General features: G+C 34.6%; 1 pseudogene; it reads left to right on the top strand.

The window, feature by feature from the left end:
• Positions 1-807: 807 nt before the first annotated feature.
• Positions 808-1,755, top strand: LOC103228511 (WD repeat-containing protein 82 pseudogene; annotated as a pseudogene).
• The last annotated feature ends 20,789 nt before the right edge of the window (positions 1,756-22,544 follow it).

The following is a 22,544-nucleotide window of genomic DNA, read 5'->3' as shown; positions in this document are numbered from 1 at the left end:
GTTAAATAAAAGTTCTAGAATTGGAAAAACATAATTAAGATATATTAGTGACTCAGTAGACATCACCAAAAAGCACAGAATAAATAAACTGCAAGATGAGACAGAAAAAAATACCCAAATTGAAGCACAGAAAGATGAAGGGTGTAAAAGACATACCGCAAAGATCTAATATTATTATGGTAACTGAAATCCTAGAAGCAAAGAAGAGCAAAAAAAAGACTTCGCCAAGTCAAATACACAAAGATCTCCGAGACATCTATGAAAATGATTTCTAATAATTCTCAATTGACACAGACATATCATAGGAAGACTTCAGAAAACAACAAAACAATTCTATCTCAATGAGCAAGATAAGATGCATTACCTTCAAAACAGCAATAATAAGAGAGATGAATTTCAACAGAAAATACACAAAAAAATTAAAAATTCTAAAATTTCCATTAGGGAAAAAAATCCCTTCCAACCCTGAGTTTTATATTCAATGAAAATCTCTCTCACCACCCATTTCCCGGCGTGCGCCGGCTGAGGCTCCCGGCCCTGGACTTTTGCCCGTCGCCCCAAGATGGCGGACACGATGAGGTGCTGCTGCGTCAGTTGCGCCTGAGGTGGCTGTGAGGACTAACGGTCGGCGCGGCTCCACAGTTGAGGCAGAAGACCGTCGTCCAAGGAGGAGGAAGAAGAGGAGGCGGCCCCACTGCCGGCCGACTTCTCGCTAGCCAACTCTCGGCTCAACTCTCCCGCCACCCAGGGTTGGCCCCTCAGCAGCCCGCCCGCTGCCAGACCGCGCTGCCTTCCCCAGCCGCCGCCATGAAGCTGACCGACAGCGTGCTGCGGAGCTTCCGCGTCGCCAGGGTGTTCTGCGAAAACTCGGACAAGATTAACTGCTTCGATTTCAGCCCCAACGGCCAGACGGTCATCTCAAGCAGCAATGACGACTCCATCGTGCTCTACGACTGCCAGGAGGGCAAGCCAAAGAGAACCCTGTACAGTAAGAAATATGGCGTGGACCTCATCAGATTCACTCATGAGGCAAACACAGCTGTTTACAGCTCTAACAAAATAGACGATACTATTCGTTACTTGTCCTTGCATGACAACAAATACATCAGATACTTTCCGGGACATAGCAAAAGGGTGGTGGCCTTGTCCATGTCACCTGTGGATGACATTTTCATTTCTGGGTCTCTTGATAAGACCATTCGACTCTGGGATCTCCGGGCTCCTAACTGCCAGGGCCTCGTGCATCTGCAGGGGAAGCCGGTTTGTTCTTTTGATCCAGAAGGGTTAATTTTGGCTGCAGGTGTCAACTCTGAGATGGTCAAACTTTACGACCTTCGTTCTTTTGATAAGGGGCCATTTACTACCTTTAAGATGCAGTGTCATCGAACCTGTGAGTGGACAGGACTTAAATTCAGCAACGATGGCAAGGTCATCCTCATTTCCACCAACGGCAGCTTCATTTCTCTCATTGATGCATTCAAAGGAGTGGTGATGCACACGTTTGCGGGTTATGCAAACAGCAAAGCTGTCACACTGGAGGCTTCGTTTACTCCAGACTCTCAGTTTATTATGATTGGTTCGGAGGATGGCAAGATCCATGTCTGGAATGGAGAGAGTGGTATAAAAGTAGCTGTGTTGGATGGTAAACACACCGGCCCGATTACCTGTTTGCAATTCAACCCCAAGTTCATGACTTTTGCCAGTGCATGTTCCAACATGGTCTTCTGGTTGCCCACCATTGATGACTCGCCCTAATGCTGCTCGGCTATTACTGTACAGTGACGGCGGCCATTGGAAGAAACTCAGGGGGCTGCGATAATACTCAGATTGGATGGTTTGACTGGGCTGCAGGGCATCCTTTACATGGCCTTCTCATGGATGTGCTGTACATCTGCTCAAAAGAAAATAATTACTTTGCTGAGCATCTTCACAAGGACTCTCGGTGCAACAGACTCAATTGGAACTCAGCTTTTCTAGCTGTCCCTGCGCCAAGGTCTGCTAGAGGAATGACCAGACTCACGATTTGGGTAGAGTAGGGCTCTCAAGACACCTTCAATTTGAATGTACCTGCTGCTGAGGAGCCGATGAAGTCATCAGTTCTGCGCATCCCTTCTGCTACCCGCCCCCCCCCCACCCCCCACCCCCCCAATGTATGGCAAGCTACAGGTCCTGGTTTTGAAATGCTAGAGCAGCTCAGTGCCCTTTGCCCTCACCTTGCATGTCTTGTAACTGGGTCTCTCTGTGTACTTGTGACGTTATCCACAACCATCATGTTTCTTAGGTGCCAAACATTTACAGAAATGTTTTCATATTGGGGTCAGAAAAAGAGACAGTTACAGAAGCACCTTGCTTGCAGGAAGCCATGCAGTTAGTCACTGCAATTAGTCACGTGAAGCTAGGTGGTTGGGCAGGCCTCAGGCTGTAGTTGTTGAATGGGAAAAAGCCCAGGGGCCTAAAAGAGGGGGTAAAGGATGGTAGCAGATGAGTTCCTAGGGCTGGAAGGTTTAGCAGCAGTGTGGTGTAGTGCCCTGTCATCAAGACAAACCCACAGTCCTCCTGGGTGCCTACCAAGCTTGGTTTGTACAAAAGCAAGGTTGAAGTCGTATTTATGTACATAAGACAACATCACACTTTCCTGTGGGCCATTACTGTGAAGTGAGTCTGAGTTCTTTACACTGATGCCTTCTCTGCCCACCACTAATTGTATACATAGTCTTCCCTGCCCACCACAAATTGTCTACCTTTCCCCAGCTCCCAGCCAGGAACTGGTTCTAGGCCTGTGTTATATTTAGCCTTTTTATATATGACCTTTGATTTCTGTTGTTTGTATTTTAGCCCAGTATATGCACCTTCATTTAAATACATCTGTGTGCATACAGGTATATGTATATGTGTGTGCATATGCGTATATCTCATCTGTAATTTCTGAGAGTTCAGCTGAAGCAGATGGAGTCCTACAGCCCAGGAGACACATTGCATCCTTGCTAATATTGTTCACCACAAGTGTTAGTGAGTTTTCCCTATTAATGTTTCATTTTGGAAGACTGAATGAAGCAAAGCTTATAGTGTTTGCTGTTTCCATGGCAGCTAAGTGAAGGTCTAGGGATGACTCCCTGTGTTCCTCAAGCTGTACTTTGGGGCCGTCTGTGCAGTATTAAGCCCTTTTTGCTTGGTGGTGCTTTGTACTTGTGTGTTATAGTCACTCTTGTATGGCTTCTGTGTCTGGCATGTGGCATTTAAGGATAGGGTGTTATAAAGGATATCAAACTCTTTATATGCTAAATTCTAAGGGAAATTTATCATATGACTTCTTACACAGGACACATTGAATGATATTACAGCCACTGCTTTGCTTCATTTGAAATTAATAAATGTAACACAAGATTAAAGGGATACTTTATATCCATGAGTTCATTTATTTTTACACAACATTACATTTGTCTTTTCATAATGTTTATTTATAAACACATATATGCACATATCAGTTTTCAGTTGGAATGGAAATACTTTGATTGACAATACCTGATAGTGAGGAAGTATTAAAAGATAATTTCAGAACACTACTCCTTATTATTTTAACTTTAAAAATTATAACCTGGCTGGGTGCGGTGGCTCAGGCCTGTAATCCCAGCACTTTGGGAAGCCGAGGCTGGTGGATCACAAAGTCAGGAGTTTGAGACCAGTCTGGCTAATATTGTGAAACCCCGTCTCTACTAAAAATACAAAAACATCAACTGAGTGGAGTGGCACATCCCTGTAATCCCAGCTACTGGGGAGGCTGAGGCAGGAGAATTGCTTGAACCCAGGAGGCGGAGGTTGCAGTGAGCCAAGGTCAAGCCACCGCACTCCAGCCTGGGCAGTAGGGTGAGACTCTGTTTCAAAAGAAAAATGAATAAAAAGTAATAATAGTAATCATGTTCGATTAACTATATCACATTTAAAAGAATCACACAAGGGACATTTAGTCATTTTTCAGAACTTGAGTTACAAAAAATATATATTTATAAAGTTAATTTCTGAAGTGAGACTAATTATTTTAGCCAAGTCACCATGCCTGTAGTGGATAGACCAAATGGAACACTTGGAGGCATGGTTTCTCAACCTGAGCTTCACATGATTCTCCTAGGGCACCTTTTAAAAATGGCAAGAGAAATCCCAGATAATAGTGACTTGAACAAGATTGAGGTTTATTTTTTTCAAGTAACAAGAAGAATGAAAGCAGTCAGTCCTAATCTAAAGTAGCAACCCAAAGATCTCTGGGCTGATGTCACTGTAAGTCTATGTCCTTTCCCTTAAGGTCAATTTTAAGCAGTTTTAAGATGGCAACTGTAGCTTCAGTTAGGAATTCTATAACCAGGAAGGAAAAAAAAAAAAAAAAAAGTAGCACCTGGCTGAATCTGTCCTCTTCTGAAACTTTCTGGAAGGCTCATACAGACTTTCGTTCACATCTTTTTGGACTACACTTTTCTTCAGTTAGTGCTACAGAATACAGGATTTTAACAGGGTACCTGTCATCTCCAGCAAGTTTAGATTCTGTTAAAAAAGACAAATATTTGTAGATTACTAGATAACAATCTTCACTACTCCTGTGATGTTCTGTGAAGTCCACCACTTCACTGTTCTGAAGTTACACTTAAATTATAAAACAATAACATAAAAAGGAAAGAGGTAATATAAAATTATATCATCTCCACACTAAATATAATTAGCTATTATAATAAAGACAACTTAGAAGTGAAAATATACAAATTTTGTACAAACTTTATTTTCCATGACAGTAACCATGTCTACACATTAAAAAATCTTTCAAAAAGCCACTGAGAACAATATTTTTACAGAAGACTACTACAAAAATTACTACTGTTAAAACGTTAGGAGGATCTAAATTTGAACTACATTGTCTTTAGTCCAGACCCCTTAATGGACTCATTAACTCCACCAAAATAAATTTCTGAAGTGAAACAACCCTTGTTCTCAACATATGATACTACATTTGATATAAAAGTTCAAACAAATTTTTTAGACCTCAGGAAAATAATGACATGACACTTCTATGGTCTTTTTGTTTTATTAGTTATGCTGACCATAGTCCAATTTTGAATAGTGTATGTTTTATAAAGTAAAATTTTCTATCTCAGCATACCTTAAAAGTTAGAAACTTTTGTAATTATTTCCCAGCAGAGATGAATTAATTCACAGCAAACTTCTCAAAGCTGCTAATGACTGCATGATCAGGTAATTTTATTGTTTTAGCAAACAATGATAAAATGCATTTAATTTTCACTCAAGTTTTCTTTGCTTAATGCATATCTAATAGAAAAAGATACCTTCACTCACTTGCAAGGTTACTCATTTTCATTTCGTTTGGCAGAATCTTAGTATGATAGATCTTTTTCTAAATTTTGAACTACATTGTCTGTAGCCCAAACCTCTCCCTTGCTCTTAGACATTTTTCAAAGATGTCTTTAAGCTTGCAACTTTACTATTACTTTAAAGACGTAATTAAAGAACAGTATTATTTTGAAAAGTTGACCATGGACAATGACAAAATAACTAAAATGAAATAGGGAATGAATTATCACATTTCAACAAAATTTTTCTTAATCCTAAGGGCTAGAATAACTGAACTTTATTTCTAGTTCCACTTAACTAAAGTGCCTGAATAAAATTACATTTTTTACGAGATGACAATACAGTAGAGACCACCCATGTTCTAACGACAATCTACTCCAGAGTTATGATCTGAGCACATCCATTCATCTCCTTTCCTATGATATCATAAAAGTTCAGTAAAGAGTTAAAAGACCAACTCACAGCAATAAAAAGTGTTTATATGATAGAAATCAGGTGAAAAATGGAGCCTGATGAATCAAAGACAAAGTGAGAAAATCTGCAATGAGAAAGTCTTCTGACTTGCAGAACCCTGATGAAGGCAAGAGCCCCAAACAAATCAAGTTCAAGTCAGAAGGGTAGCTGAGACAATGAATAGAGTGAACGTCCGAATAGAACAGCTGCAAGTTTCTCTTCCTCAAGCACCACTCCAGGCAGATAGATTGGCACTTTATCATCAAACAATAATAAATAAATCAGTAACTCGACTGAAGAATTGTCTTAAAAATGTACACAAGTCATGCCTCAATACACAGTAATTGAGTCCAGCTTTTATGTTGCCATAATAATAAAAATAAATGGATATCCAAGAGCCTCTGGTATCTTACAAGATTGCAGTATCAAAGAGAAAAACTGAGACAACTCGGGCTCGTATACTGAAATCATGAAGAATAAATAACTTTAGCAAACAAGCACACAAATCAAGAACTCTAATTTGTATTATCAACGATATTTGAAAAAAAAGCATCTAAACTTTTGAAGATTAAAAAAAAAAAGTCCAAGAACAAGAACTAAAGTAAAATATTCAGTAAAAGAGCTGAAAAGTTTTTAAAAAACATATTTAGAAGAAAAAAGAACAAGAAATGAAGCATATGAGAATAAAACAATAAGACCCTGATTTTATGTGATTTTTAAAAGTTACAGAGCTAACATAAGAAAAGTAGATTAGTTGGATGGTAATAAAGACGAATTTATTAAATAAAAATTACAGGAAAATTTTCCAGAGTTTAAGAAAAGGGTCTTTCTATTGAAAGGGCTCACACTGACCATTAAAAACAAACAAAGCCCTTACTTAGGACACTAAGTTCTGAATTATGGATGATTCTTGGCCAAATATAAATACGATTTGAGCTGCATATGTAATTTTAAATTTTTCAATAGTCACTTCTGAAAAGCAAAAAGAAATAGGTTAAAATTAATTTTATTGATACGTTGTTCAAGCCAGCTATACCCAAAATATCATAACTTTGCTATTCAATCAATGTTGAATTATTGAGATATTTGGAGTTCATTTGTATACTAAGTCTTCAAAATTCACCTTTATTGTTATAGCACAATTCATCTGGATGCTAAATTTTTGCACAAGTATTTAATCTATATTAGATTTTATAAAATCTATAGCTCAAAAAATAGATTTACATGAACAAGTTTTTCTAAATGTGTTAAAAGTTTTTAATAACTAGATAAAGTACCAGATACAAATTTAAATTAACTATTTAAAATAAAATGTAAAGATATTTGCATAAGTTGCATTAGACAAACTTCACGTACTCAATACCAACAAGTGTCTAGTGGCTATCATTTGGGTTAGCACTGCTGTAGATCACCTTGATTAAAATTAAATTCTAGAGCTTTTAGAACAAATGTAAGAATAGGGCAGGCAGGGAAATGAGTACACAAATATCTTACAAAAGAACAGAAATCTGTCCAGCATCTTAACACCCATGAACAGAATTCTTTGGTACAATAAACAGAAAGAAGACCTAAAAGGAGATGTTTTTTAAAGGCTACACTGTTTCATTTAGGATAAATACATTCTGGAGATCTATTGTACAATATGGTGACTACGGTAAACAATAATGTGTTGCACACTTGAAAATTGCTAAGACAGTAAAGCTTAAATGTTCTCACCACAAAAAATGATAAGTATGTGAAGTGACAGATACGTTAATTAGCTTGATTTAGCCATTCCATAATGTCTACATATATAAAAACATATTCTACACACTATAAATACATATAATTTTTATTTGTATTATGTATTAGGAAAACTGGGGAAAAAAAGAAAAAGGACCTAATTTCTGAGAGACAAATTATTTTCAATGTAGAATAATGTATCCACCTAAAATATAATTCAAGTGGAAGGGAAAAACGAAAGCATTTCAGGAATAAAGAAATTGTTAATATTCAGAACTATTATTTCCATGTACATTTTTTAGAAATTATTTAAAGATTCACTCTATAAAAGTTACTGTAGAGGAAGATGTGCTATCAAGAAAAGTGTTTATTTCAGGATCAAAGATCAGCAGGTCCGTAAAATGATAATATCAAATTTGACAAGATGACCGAGTCTTCAAGAGGAAATTGGAGAGGGGATCTCTGGAGTTGGGAGGGGGAATTCAAATATTCACACAGTAAAGAGCCTATGAAGAAAATGAAAATACCAAAATGGTAGAGTAATAAATAGAAAACATCAGAACATGACTAAAGGATCATTGTCCAATGACTGGAAAAGAAAACCACAAAACATAGTTATAGAAAAAAATATGGATTGTATTCACCTTAAAAATATAACAGTAATCAACAAACAGAAGGGATGGACTGTTAAAAGGAGATAGAAAAGAGAGAGAAGGGGGGAATATTTTATAATCATTAAGAAAATAAAGTTATATTGTACATGGTTGATGAAAGAAATGAATATATAATACTGTTTTGTTTGAAAGTTGAAGTGACTAGTAGAGGCTCTGAAAATACTGATACAAATATGTCAAGAGATAATAGGAAGAAGAGGCAGCATGTTGTTTGAGTAAGCTAGGATTTCATCCATTATAATGGGAACACACAAAAAAATGTACATAACTGATGAATAGTGGAAAAGTGTCTTGGCATAGTATTTAGAAAATTAAGGTAATCATAATATGTACTTAAATCAGAAAGGTGGTAAAGGTAACTGCCAGGAAAATAACACAAAAAAATATTATTTTGCATCATAAAATATGCATAGATTTTATCTGTCGTGTTTTTTTTTGTTTGTTTTTAACATATATATATATGTATATATATTTCAAGGTGATTTTAAAAAACTAAAATTGGGAAGCCAAAACAATATGAATGCTTGGTTCAATCAATAAATGTTTAACGAGCACATGCTATTTGCCAGGCACTGTGTTCAGAAATGGAAATGGAATGGTGAATAAGACATTGGACCTCCCATTAGTTTGCTTCCAATTTAATTAGGATTAAAGCAAGAAATATGCAAATAAAGACCAAAATACCATACGACATATGCTATGTTGCTTTTATCCAAGATGTTCTGGGGACACTATGGATATCAAACTTAGCTTTAGGAGTTCATGAAAAACAAGAAAATCTGACCTGAATAGTTTTATATTTTAGAAAAAAATATTTGGATTGCAGTGAGGAAAGGACAAACTTTTTAGGAGACTGTAGTATAAAATGCAAACAAGAAATAACAGTAGATCTGGACTAAAAAAAATATCGGGGGAGTGCATGAATTTAAGAGCTATTTAAGGAGAGAAAAATAGCACTGATGAATATATAGAAAAAAATTAAATATCCCAATTTTTCTCTTTGGCAACTAGCATCATTTGCTCTTTGAATTAGCATCATTTGCTGGGATGAAAAAGAGAGAGAGAAAGAGAGAGAGAAGTAAAAACAGAAAAGTCAGTAAATTTAGTTTTTAATACTATTCATTCAAAATATTTATTTTACAATGTACCAATGAAATGAAGCCTACACAATCATATACATTTTAGTTTAAGCTTAAAAGGAGTTTACAAGTTTTAAGGAAAAATGTCACTATTTGCATTTTTTGTCCCTTCCAGCAATACAGCCAGCTTCTCACTTTTGTTGTTAACAAAAAAAAAAAAAAAAAAAAAAAAAAATTCAAGGTGACATTATAATTTTTAAAAACACTGAAGGGCTTTTTGTCTAAAATTTGAACTAAGATTGAAAGCAAAAGTCTTTCTGAAAGGATAATTCACCATCAATACAATGTTTGTTTTATGAAATTTCTCAAATAGAAATCATATTTTTTGCCAAAGATCACTTACAGTCACATCAAATTCATGTTTTAGAATAAATTTTGAAAGCTTGAAAGTATTATAAAGTGCTCAGTATTAACTGCAAAAAGAACATTTGAAATTTAAAATCTTAACATTTACTGGTTATAATACTTAGAGCTGAAGTTGTACCTTCACATTCTGAAGAGAAATATATATTCAGAATGAGAAATGGTTGTCAAAGTAAATATATTTTTACACTTCCAAAAGTGTAAATCAAACTAGCAACTACTGTTTTTTTTAGTGTTTGCCTTCTTGTACAACCTTTCACAAACTACTAAATTCATCTGATGAATTCCAAAACTAAACATCTGTTGACACCTTTGTTAGTCTCTTAAAAGGAGAAAGACATGTTTTGTTCCCTTAAAGAGAGATAGGCATGTTGAGAAAAGTCTGTCTGTCTACCTATCTATATCTATCCATCTATCTGTCTACCTATATTTATATGTTAAGTATTATATGAAAAAATGTGAAATGAAAATACAGAGAATGAATTTTTGATGTAATATTAAATGTATATTTGATGTGGATATTATTCTACTCAATTATTCAAAATAAATTCCAAATACCTATTATTGAAAAAATAATTTAGTTCAAATTTTAAACAAAAAGTCTCTCAGTGTTTTTAAAAATTATGTTACCTTGATTTTTTTTTTTTTTTTAGTTAACAATAAAAGTGAGAAAAATTGAAGAAGACAAAATAATTTGACAGAAACATGTTGTACAGCACAGATCTAAAAGCTAGTACTATGGACAAATTCAGAAGTTCATCACAAAATTTTTACATGTTAAATAGTGCTTTCACAACTGATTTGAGACAATACTGAAGCGTTGATTCTTCTGATGAAAAAGTATCTTTGAGACAGCCCTTCTTGCTATAATTATTGTTGATACGGCTGATGATTTTGAAAAGGTCTTGTATCAGTTTGCTGTTACCACAAACTAATGCATAGCAAACAACCACACACCTCAGTGACATACTACAATGTGTGCTGATTACTCACAGTTCTAGGTTTCTGCTAGAAGTTATCTGATCTCAACCAAGGCTGTTGTGTCAGAGGGGCATCTGCCTCATTCTAGTCTGGGACACTTCTACTTTACTTTACGTTAAATCTTACCCTTCAAAGACCAGAAGACTAACTTAAGTATGCTATTCCCTTTGTAATGATAAAAGGACACGAGACACAAAACCCTATCACACAAACCCTTTTCAACACTCTCCTTGCATCCCATTGGGCAAAATACGGCTGACTCCAAGGACGGAGAATTATATATAACAGCAAAAAGAAGATCAAGACAAATTCACAAGGCAAAGGTCAAGGTCGGGGGATTAGTGGAGATTTTGGTCCAGTGCTAAAATCTACCACACATCTAAAGGGAGGTTTTTGTTTTGAAAAAAACCAATGTATGATAAAGGGATTCAATAAGAATTCAAACATATATTATCCTTTAAAAAAGTACAAAATTTCCTAAACAATCTGGGTAGCTAGTGGTATTATTTTCATTATGGCTGTTATTCTGATGATTTGGAATAGATGTGCCTCTTGTTTACAGTGAGTAAAAGAAGTATGTGATGCATGAAAGATAAAAAAATAAACAAATAAAGTAGCTCAAGTAACACAAGCTGAAGCATGAAAAGATAAGGAGAAACTGATTAATAAAAAATTTTCTTGACTGCGCATGGTGGCTCATGCCTGAAATCCCAGCACTTTGGGAGGCCCAGGCAGGTGGATCACTTTAGATCAGGAGTTTGAGACCAGTCTGGCCAATATGGTGAGACCCCGTTTCTACTAAAAATACAGAAATTAGCAGCTGAGGTAGGAGAATTTTTTAAGCTTCAGAGGCGGAGACTGCAGTGAGCTAAAATCGTGCCACTGCACTCCAGCCTGGGTGGCAGAGCAAGACCCTGACAAAAAAAACTATATATATATATAATATATATATACACACACACATATATAAAAAATACATATATATATATAACTACAGAAGAAAACAACTGTTATTGTTTTCTTATTTGAAAAACACATGAATTTCAAGCCGTAGCATATATTTGTGACAATGGAATTCAATTACAGTGAGATAAGAATTACCTGAATTTGAATTTTACCTTTAAAGCATCTGACTATCACATATTTGTCAAATTTTCACATTTTAGACATGATAAACAATGATTAGTGGAAGAATATTTTTAAGACATTACTTCAGCAACCAACAATGAGGCAAGACCCTCCACCAGAAAAAAAGATTATAATTTGCCGAAGGCTGTGATGATCATTAGCATTTTCTAGCATTAAAGTATTTTTAAATTAAGGTAGGCATATTTTATGTATTTATTTATTATACTTTCAGTTCTAGGGTGCATATGCAAAACGTGCAAGTTTGTTACATATGTATACATGTGCCATGTTGGAGTGCTGCACCCGTTAACTCGTCATTTACATTAGGTGTATCTCCGGAGTTTCGCTCCTGTTCAAGCTGGAGTGTGGTGGAGTAACCTCGGCTCGCTGCAACCTTCGCCTCCCAGGCTCCAGCGATTCTCCTGCCTGCGCCTCCTGTGTGGCTGGGATTGCAGGCACCTGCCACCATGACTGGCTAAGTTTTTGTTTTTAGTAGAGATGGGGTTTCACCATGTTAACCGGTCTGGTCTCGAGCTCCTGACCTCGTGATCCGCCCGCCTCCGCCTCCCAAAGTGCTGGGATTACAGGCGTGAGCCACTACACCCGGCCAGTACATCATTTTTTATGACATAATGTAGCTGCACACTTAATGGTCTACAGTAGAGGGTAAATAGAACTTTTACATGTACTGGGAAACAAAAAACTCACATGACTCAATTTACTGCAATATTTGCTTTATTGCAGTGGTCTGGAGCCAAAGCCACAAGAGCCCCCTGGTATCTTTGTAACACTGTAATGCTCTGTGAGGAGTGAAAGTATCTTATACTTGCAAAACTTTCCTAATTCCTCCTTCCCCTCTCTTGTATCATTGCTGTCATTCCTTTCATTTGAACATAAGCACATTGTTGCTATTACTATTTTGAACAAACTGTTCAAACACATTGTTGCTGTTGCTATTACTATTTTGAACAAACTGTCTACTGTCAGACCAATTAAAAATGAGAAAAATAAAAGCTTTTATTTTACCTTAAAAAAAAAAAAAGGCATTATTTTAGCCACCATTTAACTGGAGTCATTAAGTGAGTTCTACTTGGATGCTTATAGATGTACTAAATGATTTCTAATTTTCTTCTGGATTATTGATTTAGTGAATTAAAATATTTGCCACACATTCAAGATGGCCTACCAAAGTTAATGAGTTAAATCTCGGTTTTTTTTGTTTGTTTTTGTTTTTGTTTTTACCAATTTTGAAAAGCTCTATAGAAATAAACCAATATGCATATTTTAGAGCTAAACATACCTTGTTAATGTTTTACAATTTTAAAATGCAATATCAAATATAAAATTATTTTTCAAAATGTTCAAACATTTCTGAGAATTATTTTATTTACAATAAGTGAATCAGGTGTGTTCCATAAGAAAAAAATTTATATAAATCTTTCATCATATTTTATTTTAGCAAAATTAGCTATAATTTTCTTAATTATTCCAAATTTCATGAAATAAATTAGGAATCTGAGAAACATATGAGATATATTTCATAAATTTTCCCAAATTTGATTAATGAAGCAAGAATATTATTCACTATTCACAAAACGAAGTTTTCAATCTATCAGACAGAGGTCGTTGAAACACAGAAGAAAAGTTCACACAGGTTTTTCATAACAATATGTGTGTGTATTGATAAACAGATATAAATTATAGATATATGATACAGAGATATAAATCTGATATGTGATAGAGAGATATAAATCTATGTAGTCATACTTATTAAATGATGAAAATCTTTTTATAAACAATATTTATAAAAGTATCCAAAGTCTTTTGTGTGAGAAATTATTTCTGATGATATTTAAAATGAAACAGGTATTAAGAGAGAGAAAATGTGTCATGAAAACCAGCCTTGCAAATATACCAAAATTATTGTCTTAAGATAAATGTAAATATCCTAAAGACTTAGTAAACTGTTTTCCTCCAAAATCCATAAATGAATTAAAAATAAAATCACAGAAATTTAGATCCAAATTGGAGCTTGGAGAAGATTTAATCTAATTATCTAATGAGACAGTAAATCCCTATTAAGTTATACAGATAGGGTTACATCTATCGCATATATTTATCTATTAAAGTAGACCAAGGCCAGAACCCAGATTTCTTGTTTCCCACCCTGATGCCCTTTCAGCAATTCCATACTAACTCTGAGAGGAAAGGATCATTGTAGCAATAAAATTCATTATTCCGTTGCCAACTCTTTGGACTTTGGAGGAATGTGAGGGAAAATTGATGTCACAGCTGAGCAGACAAATCTGACAAAATATACCCCACTTTTTTCTTCAGTGGGCCACCTACAAAGAATTTCTGATACTAACAAGTATAGCTTGAAAGTCAGAATGTGGCAGGCACCCAGGGTTGTCACTCCCCCAAAATAGCAGAGCTGTCAACACATCTTGATTTCCTCTATAATTAGAGAGATTTAGTCTATTAACCACTTGAATGCCCAATGGACAAATGGTATATTCATAAGGCAGCACCTGTAGCAAGAAATGAATTCTGAAAAATTGATTTTAAAAACAAAGGAAACTAGGTTTAATAAGCAGAAGGTTTCTTTCAAAAGCACTTCTAAGAGACTGCCTAGATGATAGTAGAAAAAAAATTATGAATCAATTTCAGTGAATCAAACATCAGTTCTGGAGAAAATAAGACACATGATTGAACTGATTACATGTTTGTCTAACTAAATGGTTATGAATGCAACCAATTCTGTTATTCAATCCATAAGATTTTTCCCATAATTTGAATATATCTTGGTTGCATGTTTTTCTGCAAAATTTATATACATTTATATCAAAATATGCAAAGGACACAAATAATCAAATAATCACAAAACAAGAATCATTTGGTCATATTCATTATCAACAGTTGATATAAATGTTGCAAAGCTTTTTTCTTACATATATCCAAGAGTTACCCTTTACATATCATTTTGTAGTCTAAACATCTTGTATCTAAATTATCTTTCTGGCATTAATTTTCCAAAAACAAGTTTAATATCTCCATATCAGGAATGAATAAAAATAAATGAACTACCTTTTTTATCTCTGTAATATCTATAAGTTTTTTTAGATAAATGACTAACTTAAGAAAAAAAAATTGACATGTATAACCCATCCAATAGTACCTAAAAAAAAAGTAGTAGATGAGAACACTGAACTTGATTAATTTTAGTAGGAATATTTTAATGATGAATTTCAAATAAATAACAGGACATCGGTGGAAAGGCTTTTCAATTTTGAAACAAAAGTATCCTATGCTCTTAAATCTTCCAGACTTTTTCCATGAGAGTTTAGTACTTTTGTGAAAATTAAACTAATAGTGTATGATTAGAAATAGCAGACAGAAGTACAAAGATAATGAAAATAGTGTCACTGAGAGAGATTTCAGTGTCTGTGTCTTGAGACAGATGTGTTTTTACGTGAGATTAAACTATATATAATATTTATGTGACAGAAACTTTAAAGTAATTTCATTTAACTTTTGTGTTAACCTGATAGACAATGTTACATTATCATTACTGTCATACAGATTAGGAAGCCACAGTTCTATAATATTAAATAAACTTCATGACAGCTAGGATCCAAATTATTGCATCTGCATATCACTCATATAGTAAGTGGAAATCAAGACAGCTTTACTTTCTCTTCTTTCTAGTGTTGGTGGAAAATATTAGAGTTATGAAAAGTTTTCGTAGGGATCTCCCAAATAAGGTCTATCTTGGAGACTATTCCACATACACTTGAAAATGACATGTATTCTGGTGCTGTTGAATAGAGTATTTTATAATTAACAATCAGGTCAAGTTGATTGTTAGAATTTGTTTAAGTCTACTAGCCTACTAATATTTTGTCTGCTTCTTAAATCAACTACTGAGAGGGAAGTGTTGAAATCTCTAATATAATTATAGTTTGTTTATTTATCCTTCTAGTCTATAAGGTTTTTGCTTCATTATGATTTATTTATTTCTCCTTCTAGTCCTTCTTGTTTTTTGCTTCATGTATTTCTTCTTCTAGTCCTATAAGGTTTTTCTTCATCTATTTGCTATTAAATGCATAAATGTTTAAGACTATGCCTCTTTGATGAATTTACCTCTTTATCATTTATGAAATTATTCTCTTTATTCCTGGTAATATTATTTGATCTGAAATCTACTTTTATCTGACATTAACACAGCCAGCCCATCTTTAGCAGCTTAGCCTGATACGACTTTTGCCTCTCTCGTTTTGAACCTATTTGTATCTAGATATTTAAAATTGTTTTCTTGCAGCCAACATATATTAAGGCCTCGTTTTTTCATTTTGAAAATCTATGCTTTTTAGTTAGGTTGTTTAGATCATCTACAATTAATATAATTAATTGATATAATTGGATTTAAACCAACTATATTGCAATTAGTTTTCTATTGTTTCTTATTTTCTTTTTGTTTGTTTGTTATTTGTTTGATGCAGGCTCCTGCTTTGCTGCCCAGGCTGGAGTGCAGTGGTGCAATCATAACTCATGCAGCCTCAACCTCTTGGGCTCAAGCAATCCTCCCACTTCAGACTCCTAAGTAGCTAGGACTACAGACATGAACCACCATGCCCAGCTAATTTTTAAATTTTATACAGAGACAAAGTCGTTCTATGTTGCCCAGGCTGAGCTTGAACTCCTGGTCTCAATCCATCCTCCTGACTCAGTCTCCCAAAATACTGGAACTATAGGCATGGGCCACTGATTCTAGTCTCTGTCTTTTCTTGATGCTTTATTTTCTCTTTTTCTGCTTTCTTCTGTGTTGAGCAGTTTTTATGATTCATTTTCTTCTCCCCTGCTGTCTAACTAACAACAACTTGTCTGCTGTTTTGATTGCTTTGGGCTTTATAGCATGTATCTAACTTAATACATTCTACCTTGAACTGAGAGTACTTAATGAATTATATAATTATGGAAACACTTGAATAATTTCAAAAAGTTTCCAAATTTATATGGTTATTTCAATTTTCTGCCTATATCAATAATACTGTTAAAATTATACAGTTAGTAGGAAGTAATAGATTATAGATGGATTTTCATAAGGTTTCAAAAGTAATAATTCTATGAATTTTTTCTGTGTTTGTGGTTATCTCAAAATATTATTTAACATGAAATTTGTTATATTTTATTTCTTATTGTGATTTATGTTTATTGTTGCTTTTATCTGTTTCTTTATTACTTTATTAATTTATCTTATCCTATTTTATTGGTATTTACTGTGGCTGTAACAAATTAACACAGATTCAAACAATGAAAATCTATTATCAGGCATTCTGCAGATCAGAAGTCTGAGATGGGTCTCTTAGGACTAAAGTAAAAGTATCTATAGGGTTGTGTTACTTTTTAGCTTTAAGAGGAGAACCCATTTTGCTGCTTTCCAGTTTCTAGAGACTTCTCATATTCCTTGAGCAGTAACACCTTCCTCCATCTTCAAAGCCACTGACCCTTTTTCCATTGGTATATCTTCTTTTGACCTTTGCTAGAAAAAGTTCTCAACATTTAAGGAATTATGTAATCCACTTGTGAAGTTCCTTTTACCACGTAAAGTCACATCCATAGACTGTGGAATTAGGACTTTGCCATCTTGGTGTTGTAGGAACATTATTAGGTTCCTATCTTTGATTTTTCTTTCTCCTCTCCTAAGTTACAACATTTACATTTTTATTATTAGGTTCTTTTAACATCAATAAGGTTCTGTTTGTTAATTATGCTTAGCCTTTATTTATTGAGTTTAAGGGCCAGAAAATGAGAACATTATTCACTTATTAATCTTTAATCCTACTAATATTTTAAGCGCCTACCTGTATCCTACTGTAGATAATGGAATTATAACATTAAACAAAATGTTAAAAAAATATATTTTCTTTGGAGTCTACATTTCAGTGAGTGTGTAGAAAATAAGTAAATCATGCATAGTACGCCAGAGGTCATTAATGCTATAAAGAAAAATAGAGAGGAGAGGGAAATTGGGAATGCAGCACAGAGGGGAAAAATTGCTGTTTTGTGGCGATGTTCTATTTAATTAGGTGAAATTTAAACAAAAATGTAAAAAAATTGAAGAAGTGAGACATGAACATATCCAGACAACTATTGGAGGCAGAAGGAACTCCAAATATTAAGATGCGACTGAAATGAGCTTGACAAAGAAACATAAAGGGAAGGAAAGGTGGAACAAGCAGCAGAATTGTGAGAAGTAGGTTGAAGATAGGGTTGGGGACTATATCACAGGTCTTTGTTGGATTACTCCTGGGGTGTGTTTGTTTGTTTGAGACAGAGTCTCGCTTTGTTGCCCAGGCTGGAGTGCAGCAGCACAGTCTTGGTTCACTGCAATCTCTGCTTCCCAGATTCAAGTGATCCTCCTGCCTCAGCCTCCCAAGTAGCTGGTCATGCCACCACAGCTGGCTAATTTTTGCATTTTTAGTAGAGACAGTGTTTTGTCATGCTGGCCAGGCTGGTCTCGAACTCCTGACCTCGAGTGATCCACCTGCCTTGGCCTCCTGAAGTGCTGGGATCACAGGCGTGAGCCACCACGCCCAGTCTTACTCCAGGTTCTTGTAAGAAGTTTACCTTTTATTCTGAGTAAAATTTGAATCCTTGAGCAGAGGGTGTTGAACTGAAGGCCATGATTTATTCTGTTTTTAAAAATGTACACCGACTGCTGTATTGAGAACAGTCTGCAAATGAGCATTGAGAGAAGCAAAGATATCAGAAAGGAGGTCACTGCAATAATCCACAGGAGAAATATTACTATGATGAACAGCAATGTTAGCTATAGAAGCAGGAGAAGGTGTGAGTGACTCTAAGCCTACAAGATTTGCTAAAAGACCCAATATTTGGTATAAAAGAGAAATTCAGTGGTAGCTTTAAGAGGACTGTGACAGGAACAGGTTTGGGGAATGAAGGTGGGAGGAAGTGTCATGATTTGGGTTTTATAAATGTTATGTTTGAGATATCTCTTAAATACCCAAGAAGATTTGAGAGGAGCAGTTGAGTAAATGAGTCAAGAGTTCAGGTCCTCAGCCTGAACCAAAGATAGAAAGTTGTAAGCACTATAGATAGTATTAAAACTAGGAGAATGGATAACATAGGTATAAAAGTGGTTCAAGGGGTGAGTCCTAGTAACTCCAGTGTTTAGAAATTACAAATTTGAGAAAGCATCAGCCTGAAAGCAAAAAATAATAGATTAGTTTAAAGAAGAATAAAGAAAATCAGGAGTGATAAATTGCAAGTTAAGAAAAGAGTTTCAAAAAGAAAGTGTGGGCAACCATGTGAAATGCTTATGTTAGGTCAAATAAGATGATAATTCAGAATTCATGATAAGATGTATCAACATACAGTTCTTATCAAATTTAAAAATATGTTTTTGTGGAATAGTACCAGAAAAAGTCAATTGGAATGGATTCAAGAGAAATAGAGTGGGAGGAACTGAAGACGTGAGTGTTGAATATACAGCCGAAAGTGATCTTTCATGGGTGAAACATGGGTGCTGAAAAAGGAAAAGATTTAACAATGGCTGTAAGAGTTTTCTTCTTTACAATTAGAAAGTTGAGGACAGAATGTAATAAGATGGGAGGGTCACATTAGTGGACTATTTTTTAAGAAGTTTTTTTTCTTTAAAAGAAGTGAAAAATGTGGATTGTATGTATATTTTGTATAAAAAATATCACAAAAACTTGTATATTAATGAAATACTAGTAATAGATATGTAGCACTTAAAATGTGCCAGGACCTATGAATTTATGTATGAATCAATTTAGTCTTGACAACAGACTTATGAGGCAGACACTATTATTTTCATCCTCTTTAGCTAGATGGGTAAAACTGAGAAACAAATTAACTTGTTCAATTTCACACTGCTAATAAGTTGCAGAGCCAGAATTTAAGCCAAGTTAGATCAGCTCCAAGGTACAACACTTGTTGAGTGTAGTAGGGGAAAAAATAGGTGATTCTGAAAAGAGAATGGATAGTAATTGAAGCAATATATTTTATTAGGCACTGCTATGTTTTGAATATTTGTGCCTCTTCCAACATTTATGTTGAAACTGAATCCCCAATGCAACAGTATTAAGAGGTAGAGCCTTGAGTAAGTGATTTAGTCATGATGGCAGAGCCCTAATGAAGGGGATTAATAATCTTATAAGAAAAGTACATGGGAACTGTTTGTCCTTTTTTCCCTTCTGCCTTCCACCATTTGAGGACACAGCATTGGTGACCTCATGAGGACATAGCATCAAGGCACCATCTTGGAAGAGGAGAGAGCAATCCCCATCTGACACCAATGCCAAAACCTTAATCTTGGATTTCCCAGCCTCCAGAACTGTGAGAAATAAATTTCTGTTGTTTACAAATTACTCAGTCTCAGGTATTTTTTTACTGCAGTAAAAGAGACTAAGATACGCACAGAGAAAGAATTTAGTAATCAAATGGATTACTAAGGATTACTCCTTAGATAGGAGAAAGTACAGTTTATTCATAGTAACAACAGGAGAAGAAGTGCATAAAGATGCCATCACTGCTATGTTGAAAGGGATTATGGTGTGCAAATGTAGAAGTTGTCTTCTAATTGTTTCTATTTTCTCAGTGAAATAAGATTAAAATAAAAGTCGTAAGGCAAGGGTGAAAATGAGATGAGATGTAGCACAGTTCAGAGTAGAGAAGAACATGTAGGTAGTTACTGAGGAAAGTGGAAATTGAGAGAACTAAACCAATGTGTCATTATTGCAGGCACCCATATGGGAATGATCAATAAATTAATATCCATGAATTTAAAATAGTAACTTTCATCATATTTGGGTGCTTTTGACATGCAACTGCATTGACACAGGTGATGTCTGGTTTTAGACTGCTACAACTATTCAGAAAAAAAATTTCAAGGATTACTTCTGATAGAAAAAAAAAGTCACACATTTTTCTTCAATCTCAACTTACAGTTCCTTATTATCTATTCTCACTTCCGCCCCAATCAAATGAAGGTAAAGATACACAGAAACTTGCATTTGAATATGACTCTATTAATTCCCAGGAAAGAAAGAGTCTATTAAATGTGGATTGCTATGTGCCTCTTCTCTTTGGGTAACTAATTGTATTTGTAATATTAGGTTGGTACAAATGGAAGGTTAGAAGTGTTATCAGTTTTAGTAGGCAATTACAGTAGTAGGCAAAGATTTTTATTATATGAGTCATTCTTTCATTTTATCTTAATCTGTAATCTTCTCTTTTCCACATTCTGTCTCTCTGAAATGGTGAAATTATTCATAAGTTTTTCTTTTCAATTTTGTACCCTTGGTTTCGTGAAGGAGGAAAAGGGAATATTGGTGGGAGTAGTTACTGCACTAATTTCTAGAATGTTTGGTATATAACTAACATGGCAATTTTCAATGGTCATGTTTTAAAGCTATTTTTCTACTTCTTTATTTTTTATTTTAGTGCTACAGATACATGTTCATTCCAAGATTTTGCTTTCTTCACTTGTTTATTTTTTGGGGGGAGGGACAAGCTGTGTTATTAGCTTGTTTAACTGTCATGCAGGAATTCCTTCAATTATCTGTTTACTAAATAAGACTATAGTTCTGTTCTTTTAAAATTAACACATTTGTCTGAATTTTTTTTGTTGAGATAGTGTGCTCTCAATCTAATGTATGACTTCATATTCCTGTTTCTGAACAGTGGAGCTGGATTTGCCCATCAAAAACCTCTTAGCAATTCCGTTTTGTGTATGTGTTTTTAGCAAGGACTACTGGGATTGATCAGAGTATCATATTTTCTTGTTTTTTGATATACATAAGATTCTTTTATTTGTATTTGTAGAAATACAATAGACGTACTATAAAATATCTATTGCAAAATTTCTAGAAATATCTGAAGACAATAGAACATTTTAAAAAGTACATTGCTAAGATTTGAAAATTAAAAGAAATCCTTAGAGGCTGCTAAAGTGGTTTGTGGCATATACGGAAGTAAAATATATGAGAGTCAAGGCAAAGGGCCAAGAAGCAGAAATGGAAGTATTCAGCTGTAAAGTTATTATAGAATTCATAAACTACTATCAGTTGAAGCAAAGGTAAAAAATAGATATGCCAATGGTAAAAGGGTCAGAGTTTCTGGCTTTGAAGATGGAGGAAGGCATTACTGCTCAAGGAATATGCGAAGTCTCTAGAAACTGGAAAGCAGCAAAATGGGCTCTCCTCTTGAAACTAAAGAGTAACACAACCCTGTAGATACTTTTACTATAGCCCCAAGAGATCCATCTCAGACTTCTGATCTGCAGGATGCCTGATAATAGATTTTTGTTGTTTGAATCTGTGTTAATTTGTTACAGCCACAATAAATACCAATAAAATAAGATGAGATAAATTAATAAAGCAATAAAGAAACAGAAAAAAGCAAAAATAAACATAAATCACAATGAGAAGTAAAATATAACAAATTTCATGTTAAACGATATGTTGACATAACCACAAACACAGAAAAAGCTCATAGAATTATTAGAGTACTTCTGAAACCTTATGAAAATCCATCTATAATTTATTACTTCCTACTAACTGTCTAATTGTAATAGTGTTATTGATAAAGGCAGAAAATGGAAAGAACCATATAAGTTTGGAAACTTTTTGAAAATATTCAAGTGTTTCCATAATCTGTCCCACATCAACACAGAAAACAGCAAGCC

This window comes from Chlorocebus sabaeus, chromosome 22, assembly GCF_047675955.1.
Source record: "Chlorocebus sabaeus isolate Y175 chromosome 22, mChlSab1.0.hap1, whole genome shotgun sequence".
NCBI classification, from domain to species: Eukaryota; Metazoa; Chordata; class Mammalia; order Primates; family Cercopithecidae; genus Chlorocebus; species Chlorocebus sabaeus.
Note: the sequence above shows the minus strand (reverse complement) of the source record. Positions and strands in the feature narration are given on the sequence as shown.